The sequence below is a fragment of the Dipodomys merriami genome, unplaced genomic scaffold (genome assembly GCF_024711535.1).
Source record: "Dipodomys merriami isolate MVZ:Mamm:240054 unplaced genomic scaffold, mDipMer1.0.p SCAF_6, whole genome shotgun sequence".
Taxonomy (NCBI): Eukaryota; Metazoa; Chordata; class Mammalia; order Rodentia; family Heteromyidae; genus Dipodomys; species Dipodomys merriami.
This window is the reverse complement of record NW_027206179.1, coordinates 25,703,263-25,730,134: the sequence shown is the minus strand read 5'-3', so window position 1 is coordinate 25,730,134 and position 26,872 is coordinate 25,703,263. Positions and strand designations below refer to the sequence as shown.

Sequence of the window (26,872 nt, the reverse complement as noted above, 5' to 3'; positions counted from 1 at the left end):
GTTCATTTTCCTAACATCACATTATCTGACCTTTTCCGCTTGACTCATACCTATACTAGATATTGCAAGTAAGGGAAACCATGGGACCTATGCTTCTTTGGGCCTGGCTTACTTCACTTAATATAATTTTTTCCAAACCTTTCCATTTCCTAACAAATGGGGCAATGTCATTCTTTCTGATGGAGGCATAGAATTCCATTGTGTATATATACCACATTTTCTTGATCCATTCATCTACTGAGGGGCATCTGGGTTGGTTCCATATCTTAGCTATGGTAAATAATGCTGCAATAAACATAGTTGTGCTGGTAGCTTTAGTGTTTGTAAACATTTGGGTAAATGCCCAAAAGTGGGATTGCTGGATCATAGGGGAGATCTATGTGAAGTCTTTTTGAGGAACCTCCATCCTGCTTTCCAAAGTGATTGAACAAGTTTACATTCCCACCAACAATGAAGTAAGGTTCCTTTCTGTCCACATCCCCTCCAGCATCTGTTGTTGTTAGAGTTCTTGATTTTTGCTGTTCTCATGAGTTCTTCACAGTCATGAGACTCCAGTCATTCTCAACTTAAGGCATTTATTCAAGATAGGAGAAAGAACACGTGTGGCAAACCTGATGTCATTTCACCTTTTATCCTCAGTAAGACCCATTATGTCTGCATTTAGTCTGTGTAGGTTACTGACTATTTCATCAATTTCAATTTCAATTTCACAATTTCAATCATGGCATGAGGATAATGGACTTTGTATCATATAGGTTACTTTAAATTCTCACTCTTTCTTCCTCCTTTCCTTTTCCCTTCCTCTCTCCTTCCCTCCTTCCCTTCCTCCTTCCCTCCCTCCCTCCCTCCCTTCCTTCCTTCCTTCCTCCTTCCTTCCTTCCTTCCTTCCTTCCTCCCTTCCTTCCTTCCTTCCTCCCTCCCTTCCTTCCTTCCTCCCTTCCTTCCTTCCTTCCTTCCTTCCTTCCTTCCTTCCTTCCTTCCTTCCTTCCTTCCTTCCTTCTTTCCTTCCTTTCCCCCCCTCTCATTTCTTCTTATCTAGAATAAATAACTCATAATTCCTCAGGTTAATGTTGCAAGGGATAAAAACAGCATGTCATTGATTATTAGCTCTTAAGTAGCTTAGAGGTTAACACATTCCATCCATATGCATGCATATAGCAAAACAAAGGAGGAGGCAACAATGCTGGATAAGAAATGTACTCATTACCTTGCTCATGTAACTGTAACCCCTTGGTACGATATTTTCACAATAAAAAAGAAAAGAAAAAAGAAAATATTGCTTCTTGAAGCCATATATGATAGAGCCTGCCTGCAAAATATCCCAGCCCTTGGGAGACTGAGGCAGGGAGATCATGAGTTTGAGGAGGGTCAGATCTACATATCAAGATCTTGTCTCAAAAACAAAACAAGATGACAAATTTTTAAAAGGTCATCTGTTCAATAGAATGCTTAGAGGGATTCGAGAGATCCTTAGTACCCACTCCATCCAAAATAATGCAGCATTGTATGTGGACCACCAGTGCAACACAGAGAGGATTCTGAAATGTTCTTGACATAGGAAAGGTTTGATGTGGGAACAGGGCATATATGGATCAGAAATACGCCAGCAGATATCCCGTTCAAGATGAAGAATAATGGTGTTGATATGAGATGGCCCAAAAAAATCCAATCTGATCATAGGGAACATAGCAAGAGTCTTCCTGATAGAATTTATCCCATGTTCCTAGCAACAGCACATACTTTTCAGCAAAACAGTTTGCACTGATGAATGATCATGGCAAAAAGAAACATGAAAATTACTGTGAAAAATAGATTTGTTGTTCTTTTTGTGCCTGCTCAATAAGCAAACACATTTCTAGGGCTGGATAAATAGAATCAGTTCACCAGCGACTATTTGAAATACCTTCATAAATGATATGGATAACTCAGAATATCTAGTCAAGCTAGCAACCTGGGAAGGTATGAAGCAACTTGAGGAAGACTGTATTTTTGTCAAATCTATTTGACAAGAACATTATAACTGTTGGAACAGGAGTCAGATTATAACTAGCTAGGAAGCATGTGCGGATGGAGCAGCAAACAAAGTCTCTAGCTTTGGAGGAAGAAAGTCATATCTTGGCAGCAACAGTAGATATCAGTAGTCAGGATTAGTGCCAATTTAAACTCATGGGGTGGAAATTTCTCTAATTTTAGTAGCTGTAGCCTTAAAATAGTCCAATTCTATTACCCTATGTGTGTGTTCATGTCTTTGTGTGTGTGTGTGTGTGTGTGTGTGTGTGTGTGTGTGTGTGTATTCCAGTTCTACCACTTGAACTCAGGTCCTTGCACTCTTGCTTGGCTTTTTACTAAAAGTTGGCACTCTACCACAAATGCCACATCACTACTATTTAAATGGAGATGAGAATCCTCTGGACTTTTCTAGCTGAACTCAGTCTGAATTACAGCTATGAGCCATCAGTCCCTGGTTTTCCCGGTGCTTCTTTTTTTTCATTGCCTTCATACTTTTCTCCTTAGACTTATGGCTACAACTCAGAAAGAGAATACAAATGTGACATATATAAGTTCTGGTGACCTATGTAAGTTTCTGGTTAGATACCTAATGAAGAGGCATCCAGGATACTAAAACATGATCAGAGAGAGGGATGGGTTCAAGAAGGGTGATTCTCCAATAAATTATCATGAATGATCATAATATGGCTGGATCATATTAATTAATTTAGCCAATAGCCTGAAGATCATATCACGGTTTTGTGGAAAGCTAGAGTGTAGTTCCAAACTCTAGAGTTCGTTTGTTTTGTTTTGTGGTCCTTCAAGTATGTCATGTCTGGAGAGAGGGCCAAGGATTCCCTTTACTCTGCATTTAAGCCTGAGTGATGCTTTGGGGATTGTCTACCTTGGGTTCATACTTTTAGTTTCGATTCAAAAGTAGGTTCAAATGTTTTTGTTTTCTTTCATGCAATTGTTTTTAACATATTTGTAAGATGATTTCTATGTTGCTTTGTATGTCCCTCCCCCACGGTCTAACCCCTGCTTTCACTATATTTGATGTTGGTATAATTTGTGGAGGGGAAGGGCAAAAATAAATCGTTTAACCAGGGGTACAGTGGACCCATTGCAAAAATGAGATGTATAAGTCATTATGTCAAAAAACGAGCTTTACAACTTTGGTGGGGGGACGGGGAGGATCAGGTGGGGGTAGATGGGGGGAGGATGGGAGGGGATGGGAAGGGGAAACAAAGAGGAGGCAACAATGCTTGATAAGAAATGTACTCATTATCTTGCCCATGTAATTGTAACTCCTCTGTACAGTATTCTCAGAATAAAAAAATAATAATAAAAAATTTTTAAAAATAGGTTCACTGACTATAGAACCTCTAGAGGACTGCTGAAAATTTCTGGAAACCGAAATGAAAAGATAATTCTAAAGACCATGGGAATCTTCTAGGCATCTTAGGATACCTAATTTGTAGATCATAAGATTGAAGATGGTTCAAACTAGTCTCTGTCTGCTGCTTGACTTTTTCCTTCTTTTCTACCTCAGAGATGAAATCTTCCTCAACCCAGTCAGAATTTTCTTTTTTCTTATTATAAAAATGTTGTCAGAGGAGTTTTAGTTACATGAGTACGGTAATGAGTACATTACATAGCTACTATTGTTATCTCCTACTTTATTTTCCCCCTACCATCACTTCCCTACCCGCCTCCCCAACTCATCCCACCCCCCACACCCCGACATTGTAACATTCCTTTTCAATATAGTGTCCTGTATATCTCGTCATCACAATGGATCAGACTGCATCCCCATTTAAGTGTTCTGCAATATCTCTTCCCCTCCTCAAATTACAAAAATGTATATACAAATGCAGAACACAGGCATCAAATCCAGTGAAAACAGGGGTTATACCATGGGGGAAGAAGCTACAATAGAAACAAAAGAATCACATAGTGCATTGTAAATACATTAAAAACACTAACAAGAAAGAAAAAAAACACCTCTTGAGTTCCTGTCTTGGGGTATATTTTGCTTAACATTATCTCATGTGGTCATATGTACATGGCCTTTGGCCTTCTCTGCTTGTTCTAGACATGTACTAGTCATTGCAAACAAGGGAAACCATAGCACCTATGTTTCTTTGGACCTGGCTTACTTCATTAATATAATTTTTTTCTAAGTTTTTCCATTTCCTAACAAAAGAGGCAAAGTCATTCTTTCTGACGGAGGCATAGAATTCCATTGTGCAAGTCGTTTAAGGATACAGGTGGACCTGTTGCAACAATGAGAAGTACAAGTTGTCATGTCCAAAACGAGCTTTACAACGTCGGTGCGGGAGGGTGGGGGGAGGGGAAGGATTGGGATTGGGATTGGGATTGGGAGGGGGGAGGCTGGGAAGGGATGTGAAGGGTAAACAAAGGAGGAGGCTGCAATGCTTGGTAAGAAATATATGCATTATTCTGCCCATGTAATTGTAACCCCTCTGTACAGTATGTTCACAAATAAAATAAAATAAAATTTAAAAAAAGAATTCCATTGTGCATATATATATATAGTGCATATATAAATATATATATACTTTTCTTAATCCATTCATCTACTGAGGGGCATCTGGGTTGGTTCCATATCTTAGCTATGGTAAATAATGCTGTAATAAACATGGTTGTGCTGGTAGCTTTGTTATGAACTTGTTTGTGATCATTTGGGTAAATGCCTAAAAGTGGGATTGCTGGGTCATAAGGGAGCTCTATGTGGAATCTTTTGAGGAACCTCCATACTGCTTTCCAGAGTGGTTGAAAAGGACATAGCTAGCAAGATCAACAGAAAACCCACACACTGAGAGAAGATCATCACTAGCCATACAACAGACAAGGGTCTCATATCTAATATATACTTAGAACTCAAAAAACTAAATCCCCAACAACAAATTCTCAAAGAAACAACTGCCCAATTAACAAATTGGCTAAAGAGAGACTTCTCTGAAGAGGAAATAAGAATGGCCAATAGACACATGAAAAAATGCTCGACCCCTCTAGCCATAAAAGAAATACAAATCAAGACAATGCTGAGATTCCACCTCACCCCACCTAGAATGGCTATAATCAAGAAATCTATTAACAACAGATGCTGGAGGGGATGTGGCCAAAAGGGAACCCTACTACATTGTAGGTGGGATTGCAAACTTGTTCAACCACTCTGAATTTTCAAACATTGTGCTTTTCACAAACTTTCTCTGTCTGAAATATCATTGCCTCATTATTCACCATATGGAGTTCTACCCTTTCCACTACAGGATGTTAGTGTTTATCCTTAAATATATCTATCCTCATTCTCTACTTCTCAGATGGTAGATGAGTGACTGCCTCAACCATCCCATTGAACATTTATAACCACCATACACTGGCTTGCTCTCCATGGTATTGCTTACACAGTATATTTATATACTGTGTCTTTATAATACTCTCAAGAAATTTCACTCATCAGTTCATATATTTTTAACCATTTTCTCTTCAGTATCTACAACAATTCAGTGACTAATGCATAAGTAAAAAAATAAAATACATGAATGAATGAACTTAGTATTCTATGGCTTCAGTCTCTTCCTTGTAAACTATCTATAAAGTATTCTCTATAAAACATTTCATTCTATAGTGTATGAAGTATTTGAAAATGTGTTATTTACAAAAGCTGGCAGAATAGATGAAATGCCTTCTCACATAAGAGTGTGCAATTGTTTTCCTAACCAGTTTAGACAACACTGAATAAACTCACACCCACTCTACCTATAACAACCCTGATATGATGTTAGCAGAATTTCTAAAAACAAAGCAAAGTTATTTACAAGTTATGCCATTGAGAATTGAAAATGTTATTACTTGACACACCATTTTGAGAAAAAATGTTGGGGTACCTTTATTTGAAATAGATTGGTATTTTCATAGAAAAAAATACAATATACAAGAAAAACTAACAAAAAGCAGCAGAAAGAAAACCTCATATATTTAATGGTTAACCTAATTACTTTAGTATTTTAACTGAAAAGGTTGTATATTTAAAATCTATAAAACCATTTTATAGACTGTTACCAAAACAGTCCATAAAATTTTTCTGATATATTCAGCAAAATAAATAAGCACTGTTGATCATATATATTTGCATAAATGTTCAGATATAATCATATATTTAAGCATTATACTAGATGAGAAACAAAAATTTTAATGTCTTAGACATTGTTTAGTTTTGATTGTAATTTTAAGGATCATGGAGAGATGCACGAATTATAATGCATTAAAGGGAAAACATTTTATAAATCAGTTGCTATTCAAAGAGTTGGATAGACTTTCTATAATCCAGATTTCACAATAATGGCATGCTATATAATATGTGTTTATATATATGGAGATACATACATAGAGCTAAATAACTTGACTAAATGATATACGGTAAATAGAAAAAGTATTAGCAATATGAATTTTGAGCATATGTTCTTGGAAACTTTATAGGTGGCTAATTAGATTTAAAAATTGTATGATTTCTCAAATAACTGGTACACTGATTTTTACTGATACACCACAACGAAAAGCATTCATTTAAAATCAATAGGTTAGTGTCTTATAAATGAAAAAAACATAATTTTAATTGATTGTAGTTGAGGAAAAATGTGTTTGTAACTTAGGTTTCACTAACCCTGGAAAGGTTGCTCAAATATGAGGTTTTGCAGGATAAAATCTTCAGGAACTGTCACTAATTTACTTGTTCCTTCTTCCATCAGGGAGACAACTGGGGCCAAATCTTATTGCCAGTACTGAGGACACTCTTGTCCTCATGGAGATCACATTCTAGAAGAGGGACAGACTTCACACCTAATATGGTAGTCACATACCAAGTGAAAGGTACTCTGCAGAGAAACAAGGTGGGCCAAGGGTGAGCACAACATGAGGCACTCCATGAAAAAGAATCTATCTCAATTCACCCCCCTCAAAGCTGGCTGCTGCAGCAATATCCCAAAAGTTGGATGATTTCCTACTCTATATTACGCTCTGTAGTTTTCAAGCCTTTGTGGTCTCTGCCTGCCCTAATGGGAATGTCCTTCTCTAAGCTGGTTCTCATCATCTTTGACCCTTGGGCATCACAGGGATTTCTCCTCAGGTATAATCTACCATAAACACATCTCTGAAGGTGCTGTCACATTATTTTAGGCATAAGCTCACCCCACATTTCTCTCCTTCATACCACATGTCCCATCTTTTCTTACTTTTTTTTTGGTTTCTTCATTTCTTTATTGTTTTTCAGTGAGTAGCGTAGTGCTTCACACATGTATTCTATAAATGTTTTAGGAATGAAAGAACAGATAAGATGTGATTAGACAAAATAAAAAGGGAAATGACATTGGAATTCTTCCTTTGGAGGTGAATGTTAGAATATGGTGATATAGCACTCAAGGAAAAGAAATAATTGATTTCAAAGAGCCCAGGTGCCAACATTTTTCCATGTATTGAAAAGCAAGCATATAAGTAAAAGCATTTTTATCTTCATCTGTTGGAAGGGAAACTCGATTTTTTTTCTCATTCCTCATTGAATATGGGCACAATGAGCAGTGGGAAGCAAGAAAAGACACAAAGAAATTAAATCCAAAAATACTTTGCCCAAATCTGCCAGAAAATCTGAGAGGAAACAGGTTCCTAAATTACTATGCTTGAAAAAATAATCAAGTTTTACAAATATGTGTGTTTCACACTGTACATATATCCTAAACGTGGCAAGCTTAATATTCTAGAATATGCAAGTGATTTTTGAGGCATGTTATTTCACATATAAATATTATAAACACAGATCCCATCAAAATAAAAAGTTTTCTAAAAAAGGAATCAATCTGAAACAGGTGCTCTCTGAAATAGAGTATTAATAGAAGGAAGATTGGCAAATGAAGAGGGTAAAGTGGGTGAATATGGTCCAAATACTTCATGTAATCAGGAAAATGGAGCAGTAGTGTTTGTTGAAATTGGTTTGGAAGAAGAGAGGATGAGAGGGCTGAGAAGGTGGCTCCGTGGTAGAGCGCTTGCCTTGCATGCATGAGGCCCTAGGATCAATTCCTCAGCACCACATAAGCAGGAATAAAAGCCGGAAATGGCGCTGTGGCTCAAGTAGAGCGCTAGCCTTGAGCTGAAGAGCTGAGGGACAGCACCCAGGCCCAGAATTCAGGCCCCACAACCGGACCCAAAAAAAAAAAAGAAGAGAGGATGAGGAACAGTGATGGACAGAGGGGAGTCTGATCAAGGTACATGGTTCAGGCATAAATGTACATAATCAAATTGCAACCTAGTAACTAATTGCTGCTAATAAAAATTGTAAAAAAAAAACTACTAAAAGAAACCAAAAAGAGAAACATTATGAGACTGTTTCCTAGAAGCATGTTTCTAAAATTCATTGCTATTGCTTTTGAAATGTATTCTAAATCCACATACTTGTTTCCTTTTCTTGTTTTTTTATCTTTAGTTCTTGTGTTTATATTTGTTTTATTTCTAATCAGTTAAATGTATGTTGTTTATTCATGTGCTTAGAATGTATGTTAAATACATGTTGTTTACTCATATACTTACACAAACTTATGCAGGTCCAATTTCATCTACAAATCCAGTATGAACAAAACCCCTGATAATATGCCAATGATTTTACAATAAGAAGCTAACATTGAAAGGAGTAGTTTGGAGGGTGAGAAATGTATTTTTATTTTCATATTCTTAGTTGAGATTATTTCTTCTATGCTTTTCAGTCACTATTATATGTATATAGTATTGTACTTGAATTAGATTTTTACAGGAGTTCTTGAAATGGAGATCTCACTTTGAAATTTAGATTAGTAATGCCTAATCCTTCTGTGTCCTACAGAGATAAATGACACATGCTATATCAGAATTTTGAGGATTTAAACACACATGCACACACACACATGCATTAGCCACTAAAAAAGGACCTACAGAGTAAGAACAAGAGTAAAAACAAAGTACTACATTCAGAGTAACCCCCTACTCTCTCCTTAAGACATTGCTACACATTCCCTTGCAATGTTGACTGTCATACAAACAGGACAATGAAGGCCTCAGGCTATTCCATCTTCTGTCATTATACTTAGGTACGATGAGCTCCTTTGCTGGGATCAGGACAGTGGAGGCGCTTGTGTTAGTGTTAATGTATCTGCCCCTGGGTTAATTTAAATGAAATCACAAGACTCTGGCATTGAGATCTCAGGAGGATCAATGGCATATGCGGAATTTCCACTTATAATTAACTATGAAAATGTATTTTGTCTTAATGTGGCAGTGAGATCTAAGTGAGAATGACAGACTAATACATCCCCATCAGTGAACCTATAAGCCCATCATGTCTTGACAGTCCTCCAAGACAGCCATCTGTGTGGCCCCAAATTCCTTTCACGATGGATTGGAATGAAGTGGAGAGAAGATCATCTTACGATGTGCAGGTCTCTCTGAACACTGGAGCAACATATTCTATTGGGGTTTTTGTTTGTTTGTTTGTAATGTTTTTTTATTGTGAAAATACCATACAGGGGGGTTACAATTACATGAGCAAGGTAATGAGTACATTTCTTATCAAGCATTGTAGCCTCCTCCTTTGTTTTTCCTCTACCATCCCTTCCCTCCCATCTTCACAACTATACTCCCCCCACCTATCAAAGTTGTAAAGTTCGCTTTTTGACATAACATCTTGTACATCTCATTGTTGCAATGGGTCCACCTATATCCCTATTTAAACAATTTGTTTTTTTTCCTTCCCCTCCCCATATTATACCAACATCAAATACAGTGAAAACAGGGGTTATACCATTGGGGAGGGACATACAAAACAAAAAAACCCAAACACCTTATAAATATGTTAGAAACAATAGCAAGAAAAAAAAAAACACTTGTGTCCTTATCTTGGGGTTCATGTTGCCTAACATCATCTTGTCTGACCTTTTCTGCTTGTCTCAGACATATATTAGTTGTTGCAAATAAGGGAAACCATGGGACCTATATTTCTTTGGGCCTGGCTTACCTCACTTAGTATGTTTTTTTTCCCCAAGTCTTTCCATTTCCTAACAAATGGGGCAATGTCATTCTTTCTGATGGAGGCATAGAATTCAATTGTGTATATATACCATATTTTCTTGATCCATTCATCTACAGAGGGGTATCTGGATTGGAAAAGATCTTCACTATCCATACAACGGACAAGGGTCTCATTACTAAAATATACCTGGAACTCAAAAAATTAAATGCTCCAACAACAAATCCTCAAGACCTAAAGAGAAACTTCTCTGAAGAGGAAAGAAGGATGGCCAATAGACACATGAAGAAATGTTCAATCTCTCTAGCCATAAAAGAAATGTTCCATCATTTGAATTCAGCATATGACTTTAATTAAAACCTTTGGTAAGTGCTTGATGGGTATCTTCTACCAGAGATTTCAAAGAGAAGCATGAAGGTTGTTCATCTGAAAACGCAGTAACTTTTTATTGGTCTTATACATTTTATTTACTTTCTAAAAAATTTTTAACGAGACTTTATGTTTATAATATGTCTTTGTTACCTGTAAATCTACTGTTTTTAGAGTTGATTTTTATTTTTAATCTTTACACCTCTGTTCTTTAAAATTTTTCTCTTAGCTATTACTCTGAATTCAGGGAGAATATCTAATTTGAGAATATCTCTGATTTGTCCTCCACAAAAAAATTGATTATATTTATGATATATAGGACTCTGTTTTTCTGATGGCACAGATTATGATTTCTTTGACCAATTTTTTCTTCCATAAGAAATATTTCTTCACCACCCCACTTATGATTATCTTCTACTATTTGTCCATCTGGGGATCCTATTAATTAATGGAGTTTTTGTATTTATTTCAGAGAAATCAGCTGTGGTATCAAAAATAATATTTAATGGCTTATTTTCTGTATTATGTTCACTGAGGTCATATTATTTCCATGAATAATTTGGGAAGATTTCTTGCTTCTACTATCTTGTGACCATCCTCCCATGCCCAGCAGACTTGCAGTTTCTGTATTTTCCCCATTAAATTTAAAGGGACACAAATTCTCTACAAAGTCATTTTATTGCCAGAGTTTGTCTTTCTTCTGCAGTTGATGCTTATCTCTTATAATTTCCATGAAGACAGAAAGGGAGAAACTTCACTTCACCTGTTTTTGCCCTGAGTACTTCTCACTCCCTTGTGTTTATACGTGCTGACTTCGCTGCACACTGGGGTTAGCTTCCTGTTCCACCGAAGACACTGAATGTGGGATGCCAGAGAATTGCGTGCAGACAGTTTCCAAATTTAACATCCCTGTAGGAAGATTGTGCGTTCCCTTCCTGATCTCTGTTTGGTTTCTACCTTAGCTGTTTAGGCTAGAATCTGTTCCTAGAAAGGGAATAAAAGAGTCTAGATTTATTTTGTAGACAAAAAATTCCCTACCAAGTTTCTATCAATGAGATATTGAGTATTTTTTTCAATGTTGAACTGATTCATTCTGTAATTGAAAGTTTCCCCCCTACCGCCCAGCAATTTCTCCCATGGACTTGAGGTTTTTTTCTTTTCCTTTTCCTTATCTCTCTCTCCCTCCCCCCCTTCTCTCTGTCAGAGAGAGAGAGAGAGAATGACATTCTCTTTCCCTTTCTGTGTGTGTGTGTGTTTGTGTGTGTGTGTGTAAAGTATTTTCAAATCATTCAGATACTTGAGCAGTAACGAGGAGAAAACTACAGAAGAAACAGTGAGTACGAACATATTTTCAAGTGAGAAAACCAAAACAACAAATCACTATGCTTCTAAAGATTTTAACCTATAAAAATTTCAGTAGACAAATATCTATCTTACAATTAAAACAGAAAACTCTCTGAGAAATAATGCCTTCCTAAATGTGCTATCAAGCATGCAATCACTATGGGCTTTTGGAGGAAATTACTGTAAAGACTGCCTGAATTTTAGTAATCCAGATGTTCATCAATTACCATTCCACTCAACTTCTGCTTCTTCGTTTCCTCTATATCAATATCCAGTTATCTCTTCTCTATTTTCAATAACCATTTAGAGGAGATGGGGGACTGCATATTATTCATGCTTTGGAGATAAATGATAAAGTCAATCGTCTAAAATTCACATGCATCATTACTGCATTCACATTAATTTATGCTCAATTAACATGCTTAGAATCAGTTTTCTGTGGAGTTTAGCCAATTGGCTTTATAGCTTCTGGCTTCGCAAGGTTCATTTTGCTCTGATTGTTGGTAATGTGACAAGCTACAGTCCTCATTCCTATCATTAAAGTCTTTAGGGCTTTGGTTTTGTCCATAAATTGAACAGGGTCAGCATGTGGTGGGATGGCAGCGACAGCATTCCTGGCTGAGAGCCACATTGCTACATCCTGGCAACTGTCCTCCACACAGATGTGATGCCCAGCCAAGCAGCAGGGTCACAGGTGTGCCTCTGTGCTGCTTTATTGAAAAGGTGACCAGGAGGAAGGCCACCTTGGACTCAGAGGAATGAGGAGAGACATGTTGTCTGCATTCAAATGGGCCTGCTGCTCTCCTCCTTCAATGAGTGCGGGAATCAGCAGGCCATCTTTTCTTGCAGTGCCAATCATCAGGAATGTGGCTCTGTGCATGCTCAAACACTCTAGAAATAACTATTTAGGAAACATTGACAGTGTTCTATTAGACAAAAGCGAACAAGCAATAATTGTTTTTGCCCACTGCTAGAGGAACATTAAATGTATACTATTCATAATTGAAAGTATTATGAGCCTGTTATATGGATTGCTGACATATTGATTGGACAAAATAAAAATAAACTCTCCTACTCCAATATAGTTGGCAATGATCTAGTAAAGAACTGAAGGGTTTTTTTTAAACAAATTAGGTATACAAAAGCATTTCTTTTTATTTCTTCTTTCTTGAGGACTTCAGGCTGAGAGGATTTCAATACATTGTTTTGTTAAAAAATATTCTGAATACATATGACCATATGAGATAATGTTGAGTAAAATGTACCCCAAGACAGGGACACAGGAATTTTTCTTTCTTGCTATTGTTTTTAATGTACTTATAATGCACAGTGTGATTCTTTTGTTTCTTTTGTAAGTACTTCCCCCATGGCATAACCCCTGTGTTCACTGTATTCAATTCTGGTGTTCTGCATCTTGATTATACATTTTTATAATTTGGGAAGGGAAAGGGGTATAGTGGGGGTGCAGATTGACCTATTGTGACAATGAGATATATAGGACACTGTGTTGAAAATGAGCTTTACAATGTTAGTGTGGCGAGGTGGGAAGGAAAGTGATGGTGGGGGGAAATCAAAGGAGAGAAGAATGCTTGATAAGAAATGTACTCATTACCCTACTCATGTAATTGTAACCCCTCTGTACAGTATCTTTACAATGAAAAAATATTATTCATTAATATCAAAAAAAATTCTGAAGCCTGGCACAGTGCTTAAGGCTGTAGTTCTAATCACTTGGGAGGCAAAAACAAGGAATAGCAGTTTGGACCAGCCAAGGAAAAAGAACTGTGTGAGACTCTATCTTAAGCAAATGGCTGGGCATAGTGGCACCTATGTGTTATCCCAGTTACAGGAGAAGCACAATGTCTTGGCCCAGTGTCATGTGCCTGTCATGTCCAAGGACATTGATAAGTACATATGGTAGGATCATCCACCAAGCTGGACTTGGTCTTAAAAGAGGTGATTCTACTTGATAAAAAAAACAACAACAACAAAGGGAGCTGGAGAGATAGCTTAAGCGGTAGAATGCCTGCGTAGCAGACAGAACTCTCTGAATTCAGTCCCCAGTACAGAGAGCGTGTCCTTGATACAATTTACAGTGACATGAAAAGACATGGGCCTGCATCTACTCAGACCAGAAACAAAAGGTTCCCAATAGTGCCAACTGGTTTCTGAGAGAAAAGAAGGCCATGTGGAGAAAGAAGTCTTTTAGTTCTGGACTAGTTGGATAAACTTACACAAAGTTGCCTTGTAGATCTGAACAACAGTCCCAATGCCATTCATCCTCTTCAATAAAGGATTGAAGAGGTGGGTCGTGGCACATCATAAGTCTTTTCTATTACAGCAATCTAAGGAAATAAGGCTGACGTAACAAACATGCTAACTGACCAAAGACTAGGGCGACTCACTCATCATGAAAAAAATTTGAATACATTTATGGAAAAGTCAGCAAGTAGAAATGGTAAGTGTTAGAGAAAAATCAAGAATCTGGAGAATAAGGAAAGGAAATTAATTGAAAAACAGTGAGGAAACGAGAAACAGAAGAACGTCACTATAGATACATGACAAAGAATTTATTTTAATTGACTGAAACTCAAGCATGGATTGACTGTTTTTTCCTACCCAACATTACTAGATTTAATATTAGCAATAAATATATAAAAATGACAATTAATGAGAAGAAAATACTTTATGAATCCAAGGAAGGAAATAATTAAAGATACCTTGGAGACGAAGTATGACTGGAGGATTCTCTAAGATAAGTGGAATAAGACAGTCCCAAAAATGTGAGTGAATATATGTTTTCTCACATTTGTGGAAACTATGGCAAAACAAAAAAAAAATCAAAGTGATGAAATCAAAGGAACATCTAGGAATCTAGGAAGGTAGAAAGAGTAAAGAAAGGGAGATAGACAGGGAAGTTAGAAAAATGAATAAATGGGATAAATATGATATGCATATATGGAAGTCTCATGGTGAGACTCAACTTTATGTAATTTAATATATGTCAATAAAATGTTTGTAAAATGGCGTATTAATCATAACTTTAAAAGGATGTTCTATCTGGTAGTCTATTATTCACTATTTTCATGTGAAAATTTTAAGACAGCAGTTTCAGTTCTGATAATTATTGAATTAATGATACTAATAATAATATAAAATATAATAATTAATAATATTAATAATAAACTGAATTTAGAGCCAGACTTAATAGTTACTATAATCTATTAAAATATTAAACCAATAGTAAATTTAAATACAAATATTTTCCTTCAAAAGAACATTATAATATGCCAAAATAAATTTAAAGTAGTATGTCTTATTTTTCACATTTATGTTACCCTGCATAATTTTTGCAAAACTTTTAAAATGTATGTAGTGATGTATGTTATATAATTTACAGTGCTATACATTGATGTAATTTACAAGTAAATTACAAGTAAATTGGTGGACATTTGTTGTAAATATAGGCTTGACTTCTGATAATTCATAATTAGTGATCTAATCAAAATGATAAAAACATGACATTTGGGTTTTGGTTCCTATGAGAAATTTGTGTTATTTATTTATTTAGTCAATTGTAGGGCTTGAACTTGGGGCCTAGGCAATATCCCTGAGCTTTTTCACTCAAGGCTAGTGCTATACAACTTTGAGCCACAGCTCTACTTCTGTTTTTTTGACAGGTAGTTGGCTATGATGGTCTCACAGACTTTCTTGCTCAAACTGGTTTCAAACTGCCATCCTCAGATCTCAGCCTGTGACCCACTGGCACCTGGCAAATTTATGTTATTTAAAATACTTAATACCCTCACAAAGAATGTCCATATCAAATGACACCAAATGGCTGTTGTGATTTGATATAATGAAATATCTACTACGAAGGCTCAGGCTTGGAAAGTTGGTCTCCAATTTGTGGCACTATTGAGGGGTGACCAGATCATAAGGGATCTGACCATCAAAAGATAATCCACTGAAAATCTCATAGCTAAATGAGCTAGTAGGAGGATCCAGCACCTCGTTTGATGAAGTTGGTCATCCCTCAGACATGTAGTACCTTATCTGGAGTCCCTTGCTTGTGTTGTAGCTCATTTGAGCAGCTCCATTCAACTACATTCTTCCACTATGATGTTCCGTGTCAACATAGACCTGAAAACAATGCTTCTAAGTGACCAGGGATTAAAATGCCTGAATCCATGAACCAGAATATGCTGTTATTTTAAGTTGTGATTGTCTAGTATTTTGTTACAGGAAATAAGTTTTTATTGTTGCTCTTTGGTTTTGTTTTTGTTTCGTCTGTTATAGGGCTTGAACTCAGGGAGATGGCCCTGACCTTCTTTGTTCAAGGCTAGCACTCTAACACTTTGAGCCACAGTTCCTTGCCTGGTTTTCTGGTGGTTAATTGGTGATAAGAGTATCACAGCCTTTCTTACCAGAGCTGGCTTTGAACTCTGATCCTCAGGTCTCAGCTTCCTGAGTAGCTAGGATTACAGGCATGAGCCATCAGCACCCAGCTAACACTAAGATTTTTATGCATACTTGAGTCACTATGTAAGCTACAGAAATAAAGTTTAGATAATGTCCTCTAACTCCATAATGCTTCAGGGAATTAAGTATGATGATCTATGTAAGATAGAGAGCTTATTCTGACTTAATACACAGAATTTTACAAGGAAGAAGTATGTTCCAGCAATTTGTTTTGGCTAGATCAAATAATACTTTTGGTACTTTGGCAATAGAATGTGAGAATGTGTATTTAATTACTTATACCTCCAGGATAATCAGAAGATTATACTGTTATAGCTATTTTACTAAAGTCTCCTATACCTGTGTTGCATCTAGCAACTCAAAAGCCCTTCTTTTGAGAGTATCTGAGAAAAATCAAGAAGGAAAGTGATTATAATATTCTGATTAAAAACTAATTTGTATCTAAATGCAAATATTTCTGAAAATATCTATTTGTATCAGTCAACAGGTCATGGAATTACAAAAGTGATGGCTATATTGTTTTTATATATGAAAGATTGTGAGATGCATACAAGGTTCAGAACCAGATTTGGTACAAGAGTAATTATAACATGAGTGATAAGGATATATAAAATAGAATAAAATTGTAAACCTTAAATTTATACCTCCATTACAGATAATGGCTTAGATTTGAGTTTATAACGGTGTTAAAAGGTAAAGAGACATTGAATGGAACTTGTCTATTAAGAAAAACAAATTAACCCATTATATTCTGTGCTTTCTTTAAAAAGCAAATATTTGTTCAGGTAGTTATGACTAGATGCACATTTTGTTTGGGGGCACAATCTGTTGTTACCTCTGCCATCTTCAAAGCCTGCCATTGACTTCCCTCAACCATTACACTGAGCATGGTTTCTGTTGTGTCCTACTATTAAGTAAATACACATTAATTTCTGTTTTGGAATTAGAATTGGCATGACATCTTAAAGAGCTGGGGGTGAAATATAAGGACAGTCTCAAATTCAACAAAACTTTTAAACCTTCAATGTGAGTAACTAGAAAAATGCCTATCTTGTAGAAGAGATGAAAATGTATGGATCAGCAATAAGAGTAAGGGAGCAAGAGATGAGTGGAAGTTGTCAAATTTAAAGCAAATTGGATAGGTAACTCTGGTGTTTCAGCAACCAGTCAAAGCTAGATTAACAAATTCAGAACAAAAGATCCTTTGATTCTATGTAAAGAATATATCAACTGAGACACTAAAGGAATCTCAAGACATTCCTCTTGGAACTACAATTTTTATAGACCTACTAGAGAAGGAAAGGCCAGCAAAGTGCCATTGACTTTGGAAATAGAGGGCAGTGATGCCCCAGAGAGGAGCAAAATTACGACAGATCAGAGATCCCAGCTGGAGTAGACAGAAAATATGGGAAGAAAGAAAGAGGTAAAGATGTTATTCTTCACAATTATTTCATTAAATTCTTTATGGGAAGGAGAGAAAGAGGTTCAGTTCTATACACTTGCTATCATAATGTTATCTTGAAAATTCTATTGCAGTCATTTCTCTTAAAGAAGTAAATGGCCCCTGTTAGGATACTTTCTGATTGTCTTCAAATGACTCACTTCTATGAGGGTTCCTATAAGATTTTTTCTTGCAGTTGCTTGAGAGACCAACTTTATATCCTTTAAAGCAGGGGAAATTAACTATGTTAAGCCATAAGTAAGTTGTGAAAAACTGAGTACAGCAAATATTTTACTATGACTTGCATGTGATATAAAAGCTATTTTCCCCTGAATATACTGAGTAAACTATTATAAAACAGTTCACCAGTGTTATTTCAATGTCAAATCATTTAATAATAATTGCAAACACAAAAAATGAGTTCTTATTCAATGTCACTCTAACATGAAACTTTGAAAAAGATTGAGTCAATTTGAGATGTCTATATATTCCAAGAACATTAAGCACTGAGAGGATTGAAGCCTAAGATGACATCCAACAAAGGTGAATTCTAGGCTCAGAAGTGCCAATCTTGAGCTTGTGCAGAAATTGTGAAATCTCATGCATTTAATCATGGGAATACTGTATTAAATCTGCCACCTGTTCTTACTATTGACTTCTTAATTTTTCCTGGAATTATTAACATTTGGCCGTAATTTTTTAACTTTGGACAAGAGAATTTCGGCCAACTATCTCCTGTTGACTAACTCTTTGCCAAACTGGAATAAAAACTTGGCTTAGCTCACTGTGTTCCTTTCGGAAAGATGTTGTAGAACCCAATGACAAGTCAGTTTCTATAACCATCAAATCCAGGACTTTAGTTACATGATATTTTATATCATGAGGTGAAATCTGAATGAATTTCTGGTGTCTCTATCTCAAAATGATAAGATAAATATTAGAGTTAGATAATAATTTAGGACCCATAAAAATGTAAGAGACTTCTAAAATGGTATATTTTAAATATATTTTTATTGTAAAGATACTGTACAGAGGGGTTACAGTTACATGAGCAAGATAATGAGTCCATTTCTTATCGAGCATTGTTATACCCTCCTTTATATTTCTCCTACCATCTCTTTCCTCCTCACCTAAAAATAGCATATCTCTTGATAAAATAATATAACCCAATCTTAAGTTATCCTGTAGTACATGTTTAATATGTGTTCTAAGGAAAGATTTTGCAATGGAAAATGAATTTTACATTTGATGTAGTAAGATAAATTTATGTGGTAAGTTTTCTTTAGCCAGAAGCAGTTTAAAAGCTGAGTGATTTTTTTAGCAGTTTCAAATATATCATTAAGATAATCTTTTCTTAATAGGGTACTACATTTTGTGTTTTTTTCTAAAATGGGGTAGGTTAACTTTTTCTTAAAAGAAATAGTCATTCTTTTCATGGTCATGAACTTGCAACTCATGCCTTTTGCATAAAAAGAACTGTGAAAACTAAATTAAATTCAGTAAATTCCATTTTAGTGGGATACATTGAATTATCCCTTTACTTCTGTTAATCCTTTTTACACAGAAAAGGGGATGCAAGTTATTTTCAGCCAATTAGGTTTGCATGCTCTCTTTAAAGTAGGACATTTAACATGAAAGAAAATTTGCCTTTTAGAATATTTAATAAAAGAAGGTGAGTAAAAATATTGGATTATTAATTGAAAAATGTGTAATATAGACTGGAATGGTATATCTTAATATAAAGATGAAAATGTGCATAATGTTCCATAGTATTAAATTCCCAGTATAGGGGTCTCAAGGCCATCATTTGCTGGCATCAGGCTAGATTTGCAAAGCAATTCTATCTACAGGCACAAAGCATCCTTCACCTTGAGAATCACTGGAGATTTTAAATGATTTATATCAAATAACCACATTCAAACACCAACATACACAATACCAACATTGTGACTACCAACATCCCTGTCCAATACATGACATAGTCATTTTATAGGAAAAACATAAAATTTTATAATAAAATACTAAATTTAAAATAAAAAGTTCACAAATAATTAAAGAATGAATGATCAATCCCATAACATAGATAATCAAATAAATGATACAATGTACATTCAAAAAAGAATGGTACCTTCCCCAAGTAGGCTACATATAATGTGTTGGGGGAACATAGCCATTAGGAGCATCACCTGCTGATTCACTCACTGCTGTGTCCACTCCTGGCTGTGGAGTTCACATTATACTTCTCACCTGGATTTGATTCATTTGAATAGTCTTCATAAACTAGATAAGAAAAGACCTTTGAATTTTATAGAGACAACCAAAAGAATTAAAGAACTAGTTCATGTTATGGAATATGAACTATATATAATATATATTATATATGAAGCACTGTAAATCTGTAGCATGCAGCATTAGTCTAATCTTAGATCCATTTTACATTATTAAGGAATCTGTAGACTACTTAGTAAAAATAAACTCATAAAACAGACAGTGTCATTATAGGGGTTTCAATATAAACAAATTCTATTTTTTCATTATACTTGAGTCCAGTGTGCTCTGCTCTCTGTCACACAAGATCCTATTAGGAGTGTTTCTCTGTGAAGGGCTGGGATTTCTTCATTCTGGTTTGCACCCTGTGTCAACAAGGAAAGAAGAGAAGACATAGAATAGTTGTAAAGGAAACTGGGGAGTTTTGTGTTGTTCTCATTTTTCTAGATCTAGCAATGACAATATATATCCTCATCCAATTATGTTGTGTAAAACTCACTCCCGGTAGCTTCTGGCAAATGCATGGAGACAGAGAACGCGAGTCTAGTCATTTACCGAGAAAGAAAAAAAATGAGTATGCCCAAGGTATTATCTTTGCAATTCAAGATCCTAGTTGAAATAAAATATTTGGGTTAAGTTCTTTTTCCTCTGCAGACAGCATTCTCATGTTCTTATGGGAGAATAAATGCCATCTACCACAGTTTCCTAAGAATTCCTGCATTGCTGTGGTCACAGCCTTATTCTTTCTAATCAAGATGGAGGAACCATCTGAAGATCTGATGATTTTCCCCTGAGTGTTTTCCAGAGACCTCCAGGATCTCCGAGGGGATCTTTGAAAAATACATACATCCCTATGGTGTCCTAGCATCCTCAGTTACATTCTCCTGTAGCAAAAGTCCAAATAACTGACAGGGAACATGTTGACCTACACATGTAGTACAATATGATAAAAACTGAAACTCTGATAAACAAGGCTTCTGTTTTGATTGTGGCAATTTGATCAGTGTTCTGTGTTCCAGACCTTGATACAACAGATTTGTTTCTTTTTTCATTTTATTTATTTACATATTTTTAATATATATATTTATTGTAAAGATACTATACAGAGGGATTACAGTTACCTGAGTAAAAGTACTGAGTATATTTCCTATTGAGCATTGTTAGCCCCGCCTTTGTTTTTTCTTTGCCATCCCTTCCCTCTCCAGATTCATTTCTTAATACAGAGTCTTTATTCTTTTTCCACTCTGATAAGTTTACAGGAAGCATTCACGGTCTCCTCTAGTCTCAAGAAATCACCCCTTCTTGATAAAAGCTTCAATTTAGTAAGAATTTCATTGAGAAGTTTTTACCTATTCCACACGAAGTAACTGAACTAGTTACTAGAGTTAAGTATACTAATGCTAGCCATTACTGAAATATATTGAAAATAAATATATAGAGAAAATAACTATATATACATCCTTAATGTATTGCTCAAGGGAGAGAGAGAGAGAGAGAGAGAGAGAGAGAGAGAGAGAGAGAGAGAGAGAGAGAGAGAGAGAGAGAGAGAGAGAGAGAGATAAGACACACAGAATAGGATACCCAGATCTAATGGATAAAAGGACTAGAATTTCTTATCATCTTCCTTGGCTCTTGCTAGGAATTAATGCTTCTCTAACCATAGTTGTGCCTGGCACAAAGTCCAGAGCCATTTTATTTTATGGGTACCAAATCTCCTTTCCCAGTGACCAGATAGATGCCACTACTCCTGTTTCTCAGTGGTGAGAGTAGGCAAGTTTATCACTTTCTGTAGCTCAGTTGACATCAGTTTGACATTTTTCATTTAAAGTAGTGAAATATGAGATAGTGGGTAACATAGAGTGATTAAATTACTTGTCAACTTTAGCCCCACCCTAGGTCCACCTGGAACAAAGGAGCATGGCTACTTCTTTCTTTCACTCTAGAACTGCCTCTAATGAAAGGCAGGAGATTGGTCCCCCACATATATTCCCCAGCTTCCAAGTAAAAACATACCCTTGATTTTCTAAGACAAGAGTCAGTTTCTATGATCCAATTTCCTAAGCTTCATTGAAGTCCTTAGAGTTAACAGTTTCCAAAGTGATGCTGAAAATGATTCTTTCTTTTTGGGAAAAGCCTTATGCACCAGGCTATGGTTTAGTGTTTAGATCTCAATAAGATAATCACACACATAGGAACCCTAGTTCATAATTATCAAAATAAAGAAAACTTATTTCCAAAGAGCAGGAGATGACACAGGATGAAAGTATCAGATGTAACAAGATATGTTAAGAGAGAAGATAATGTATAATGAGTGGTTTATGATTAACATAATAGTTGTATAGTCATACAGCAAATGCCATGAGTATATAAAAGAACACTTATAAATTATAAGACAATTTAGGTAGATGCTGAGTAGCAATTTAGTTAAAGTGACCTTTTCTTTTTGGAACTCATTTTTTGACCAATATGCACACAGTTCTTTATGTGACATTCACATTTGATGACAAATCTCAAGGTGATTTTACTATTCCATCAGAAAAAATATATTTCACTATAATTGCAATATAATTTCCTCATACCTTGCTGTTACATATTATAGTATTGTGATTTATTTTAAAGTTTGCTAAAGAATTCAATGGAAAAACCCCAATGCAAAATTTGGATTTGAAAAGATATTTTCTAAAATATGCTGAAAATACACCTAAATATTCTGTCAAACTGCAACTTTATTTTCTCCTAATATAAGCTTCAATACTAAAGTCTTTGTAAATTCATTTTTTAAGTTCCAAGAATATGTTCCTTCAGCCTTTTCTTTTCCTTCTCTGTATCTTCTCATCATTCGTCCTTATGGTTTCCACAAAAACCTATTTCCCAGGCTGGAGACAGTGGGTCTTATCTGTAATCTGACCTATTGGAGAAACTGAGACCGGAGGATTACAGTTTGAGGAGATAAGAAGGGTGTGGTTTGATATATCCTAAGCAAACATTACCATCCAATAGTTTCACACAGAGAAAGGGCAAGTGTTTGTTCCCATGTTTCTCATTGGAATGGTTCCATCAGAAGAGGAAATACAGTTTGGAGTGAAAGCCATTGCTTTATAAGAAGAAAGAAATAGATGGAAGAAAGTAGAAGTAATAGGAATTAATTAAAAGAGTATGGTCTTTTATTCTGGTTAATTTTATCATAGGTGATACATTTTTTCCCACAGGTTTTGGAGAATATCAAGATTGAAATTGATAAAAAATGTTTACAACAGGGTTGGAAAGGTGGCTCAGTGGTAAAGCGCTTGCCTTGCATGCATGAAGCCCTGGGTTGGATTCCTCAGCACCACATAAGCAAAAAGAAAAAAGCCGGAAGTGCAGCTGTGGCTCAAGTGGTAGAGCACTAGCCTTGAGCTTAAGAGCTAAGGGACATTACCCAGGCTCAGAGTTCAGGCCCCACAACTGGACCCCCCCCAAAAAAAAATGTTTACAACAGAATTAGAATCACAAGCCAGAAACCTAAGTCAGGTCCTTCATTTTCTCCAAATACTATTTGAGCATTGATACTGAATGAAAGAGTTAGACTTCCTTGAAATACAGTTTAGTCCAATGCTATTTTCTTCCTTTTTTCAAGGTTCATTCGCCATGGAATAATACTTGCACACACCAGAGAACAGCAAAATCAAAAACTTTGGGCAAGGAAGGATAATGGCTTGAAATTGTTTCTTTGATATATGTTTGGTCTCATCATAAGAGCTTTCCAGATTTTAATTTTTCAGGTATAATATTCTACATGTATGTCCATAAAATTGGAATGGGAGTTAGAAGTATTACTAGATTTGGGGGAGTATAAAAAATAGAAAACATTAGTAAGAAGAAAAAAATCTCCTAGATATTGTATGTCACAAAATAACCTAATTCAATTAGCTTCAAGTGAGGATTTAATATTCCCTTTAAAATATTTATTCCTTCTTGAAGGCCCACGTGTCTTTCGTGTCCACATCATTCAACCCTTTCTTATCAATCACTCCATGCAGATCAGAGGCAGAGCCGTCCTGTCTTATCTCTACAAGTCACTTTGGTTTGCCATGATGTGATGTGAAAATCTGCCCTTTTCATGGCTTGCCAGATACTCACAGCAGACTGTATCTGAGTTCCAAGTTTGTGAATTGGCCATTTACACACAAGAACTTGAATTTTACTCAATGGTGAGTGGATGGGCTGCTTCTCAGAGGGGACCTCACTTTTGTTCCTGCCAGTTGCACTTGGCAGTGCACTTCCATGCAGATTCTGCAAAAAGACAGGCGGGAAGGGAAGGGACAGGAAAGCTGAGAATAAGAAGGTCATCTTCCAGTTACTAAGTTTCTGAGGGAGAAATTCAGAAAGAGAAGAAAATCACTTGTCAGATGTATACATTGTTGTTAACAATACACTAAGTGTCTGCAAGTGTTATCTGCCAGGGCTCCAACACTAATCCTCCTTGCATACTGACCTTCCTTGCAACTACTATATTTGAAATGATAAAAGTATGACATACATGTGATCAAGTAGGGAAATAATTAAATATATTATGTCATGTCTACAAATATATATTCATCATCCTGGTTTGGAAGGGTGGTGATTAGGATTAATTCTCTGGAGATAGTTAATTGAAAAACTGTAACAATATACATATATGATAACCGATTTGTGTATCGTTTTGATCATATTTTAGTAGTTTTATTCATATGGAAGTATATTAGTGTAGTATTCCTTTGTTCTTTGTCTTGAGTCTTTTGACATTTCCCAATTTTCTGCTTTGTGCATATTCATCAGAGAAAATACCCAACAAGGTATGTTATATTTGCTTGCTTTGAAAAGATTTAGGTCACCCTGTTCTTAAGGTATAATTAAGGGGTGCTCATGAGCCAACATCACCTTTAAGATTTCATATCTGATACAGTATGAAGAATAGATACCCACTTACAATATGTTTTAGCAATTTGAGAACAAATCATTAAAATGCAAATAACAAAATGTGCATTTCAAAGCTTAAAAAATCAGGACATTTTTTTTCAAGTGCAGATTTACAGTAATACAGTTGGCCTAGGTATCTATAAAGGAAAATGTAACATATCAGAAAATAATTGAAATTATTGCTGAGAGGATCCTAAAAACCATCTTTTTATCTGTGGCTTAAATAAATGCTTTCTATTCCAGAGATAACTGGAAAGGTACCATATAGCTCAAGTGATCAGTAAAAACAGACAACTGACTTCTTCAAGGAACCTTGATTTTTATGTGATTTGATCAACTCACAGGGTGTAAATTGTACTGCCAGAGCCAACCATATGCACAGGCTTATCTGAATTCTTATATTGCAGGCATCTGGTAAAATATGTCCATGTCACCAGCTTCTTTCAAGTAGTGTTTATCATCATCTCCATGATTGCCTAATATAAGTTTACAACCAGTCTCCTAGGTGTATTCCTGTGTTACAGCCCTCCCACAGATATCATAAACAGCAACATCGTTGGTAATGAATGTCAGACTCAGACCAGCCTCAAAGTACATTATCCATCTCCATCTCTCATTGCTGACACATCAAGCCTCCAAGGGCCTTGTTCTAATCTCTTGAGTCAAATGGACCCCAATATACTGAGTTTTCACTAGCTGCACAAGGAAGGTATTTTGTAAGTTGGGTCAGTTCTGAAGACATTCAAAATGTGTCTTACCTAAACACCACCATTCGCTAAGGTGGTTTCATATGTTTTCTTTTAATTTGTCTCCTGTGGAAAAATTTTTCAAAGAACAAAAAGCTTAAAGATGCTACTCTAAATATTTATATATTCAGGTTGAGAAGTGGATGATAAGGATTAATATATTTTTAATTGCCTAGTCTGGAAACCAGTGGCAGATTTAGAAGTACAAGTGAAGTATTTTGACACACCGTCTAATGCTAATTTCCTCATACCAAACTAACTTTCTAATTTTAAAAATTAGTCTCTTTAGACTAACCAGATTTCATATATTTAAAGTGGATATTTGCTCATCCTTTCATCCCTTCCTGTTCTTTTCCACTCTGTTCATCCGTCTCCTAGCCACCAGTGGCTTCCTTCTTTCTTTCTTTTTCTCTCCTTCCCTTTTCTTTCTTTCCACTATCCCTCTCTACCTCCCTTTGAAATCTTTCCCTCCTTCCTCTTTATTTTCTTCTTCTTTCCATTCCCCTCCCTCCTTTTCCTTCCTTTCTCTCTCCTTCATTCTTTACTCCTTACTTTTTTCCTTCTTCCTTTCTTCATTTCTTCCTTCTTCATCAATCTCTCCTGTTTTGCCCTTCTATTCATTTCTACTGCTTTACGTTCTTCCTTTTTGTAGCTTATTTTGCTCAAGTCACATGACACAACACATGTTCTTAATTTATACAAGACATTTTGATAACATCTGTGTAGTATTTTTGTACCTAATCATTGATTTTTGAAGGATGCCCACCAGAGCTGCATGTCCTTTAGAACATCTTTTCTCTGTTCTGACAATTATAAAATGCTGAAAGTAGCAACACAAAACACAATAAACGAAACTGATAAATTTGTATCTAAATAAATAATGTCTCCAGGGTAAAGCTTTTTCTTATGTGCACTATTTCCACATAGAATTAAACAATCACTGCTGTCAGCTCAGAAATGGAAAAGTAAAAACCCATCACTTAAAAGGATTATAAATGCATCAGGCGGTTAACTAGGTAATTAGCTAAATTATAAATTTATTCAGAGACTCCAGCCTTAAATATGAGTATTATACCTGTTCCCCACTCTTCATAAAACAATAGAACATGGGAGGAGTAGACCGTGTGTGTGTGTGTGTGTGTGTGTGTGTGTGTGTGTGTGTGTGTGTGTGTGTGTGTGTGATTGGAACCATTCTTGCCTACATAGCTTAATGCTTCACCCGAA

The 26,872-nt window shown here is 35.8% G+C and overlaps 1 protein-coding gene and 1 long non-coding RNA gene across 4 annotated transcripts in view; one reads left to right on the top strand and one right to left on the bottom strand.

Moving 5' to 3' along the window:
- Gpc5 (glypican 5) overlaps window positions 1-26,872 on the top strand; it is a 1,051,553-nt gene that overhangs the window by 780,406 nt on the left and 244,275 nt on the right. The window lies entirely within an intron of this gene.
- The window catches only part of LOC138813505 (uncharacterized), a 30,416-nt gene continuing 14,670 nt past the window's right edge, over window positions 11,127-26,872 (bottom strand). The window contains exons 2-4 of one of the 2 annotated variants that reach the window (XR_011367824.1): window positions 24,084-24,236; window positions 20,237-20,329; window positions 11,127-11,413 (exon numbers count right to left, since the gene is read on the bottom strand). This is a non-coding gene — a long non-coding RNA (uncharacterized lncRNA). The remainder of the gene's footprint in view (window positions 11,414-20,236; window positions 20,330-24,083; window positions 24,237-26,872) is intronic. The other variant, XR_011367825.1, reaches the window with a different exon arrangement.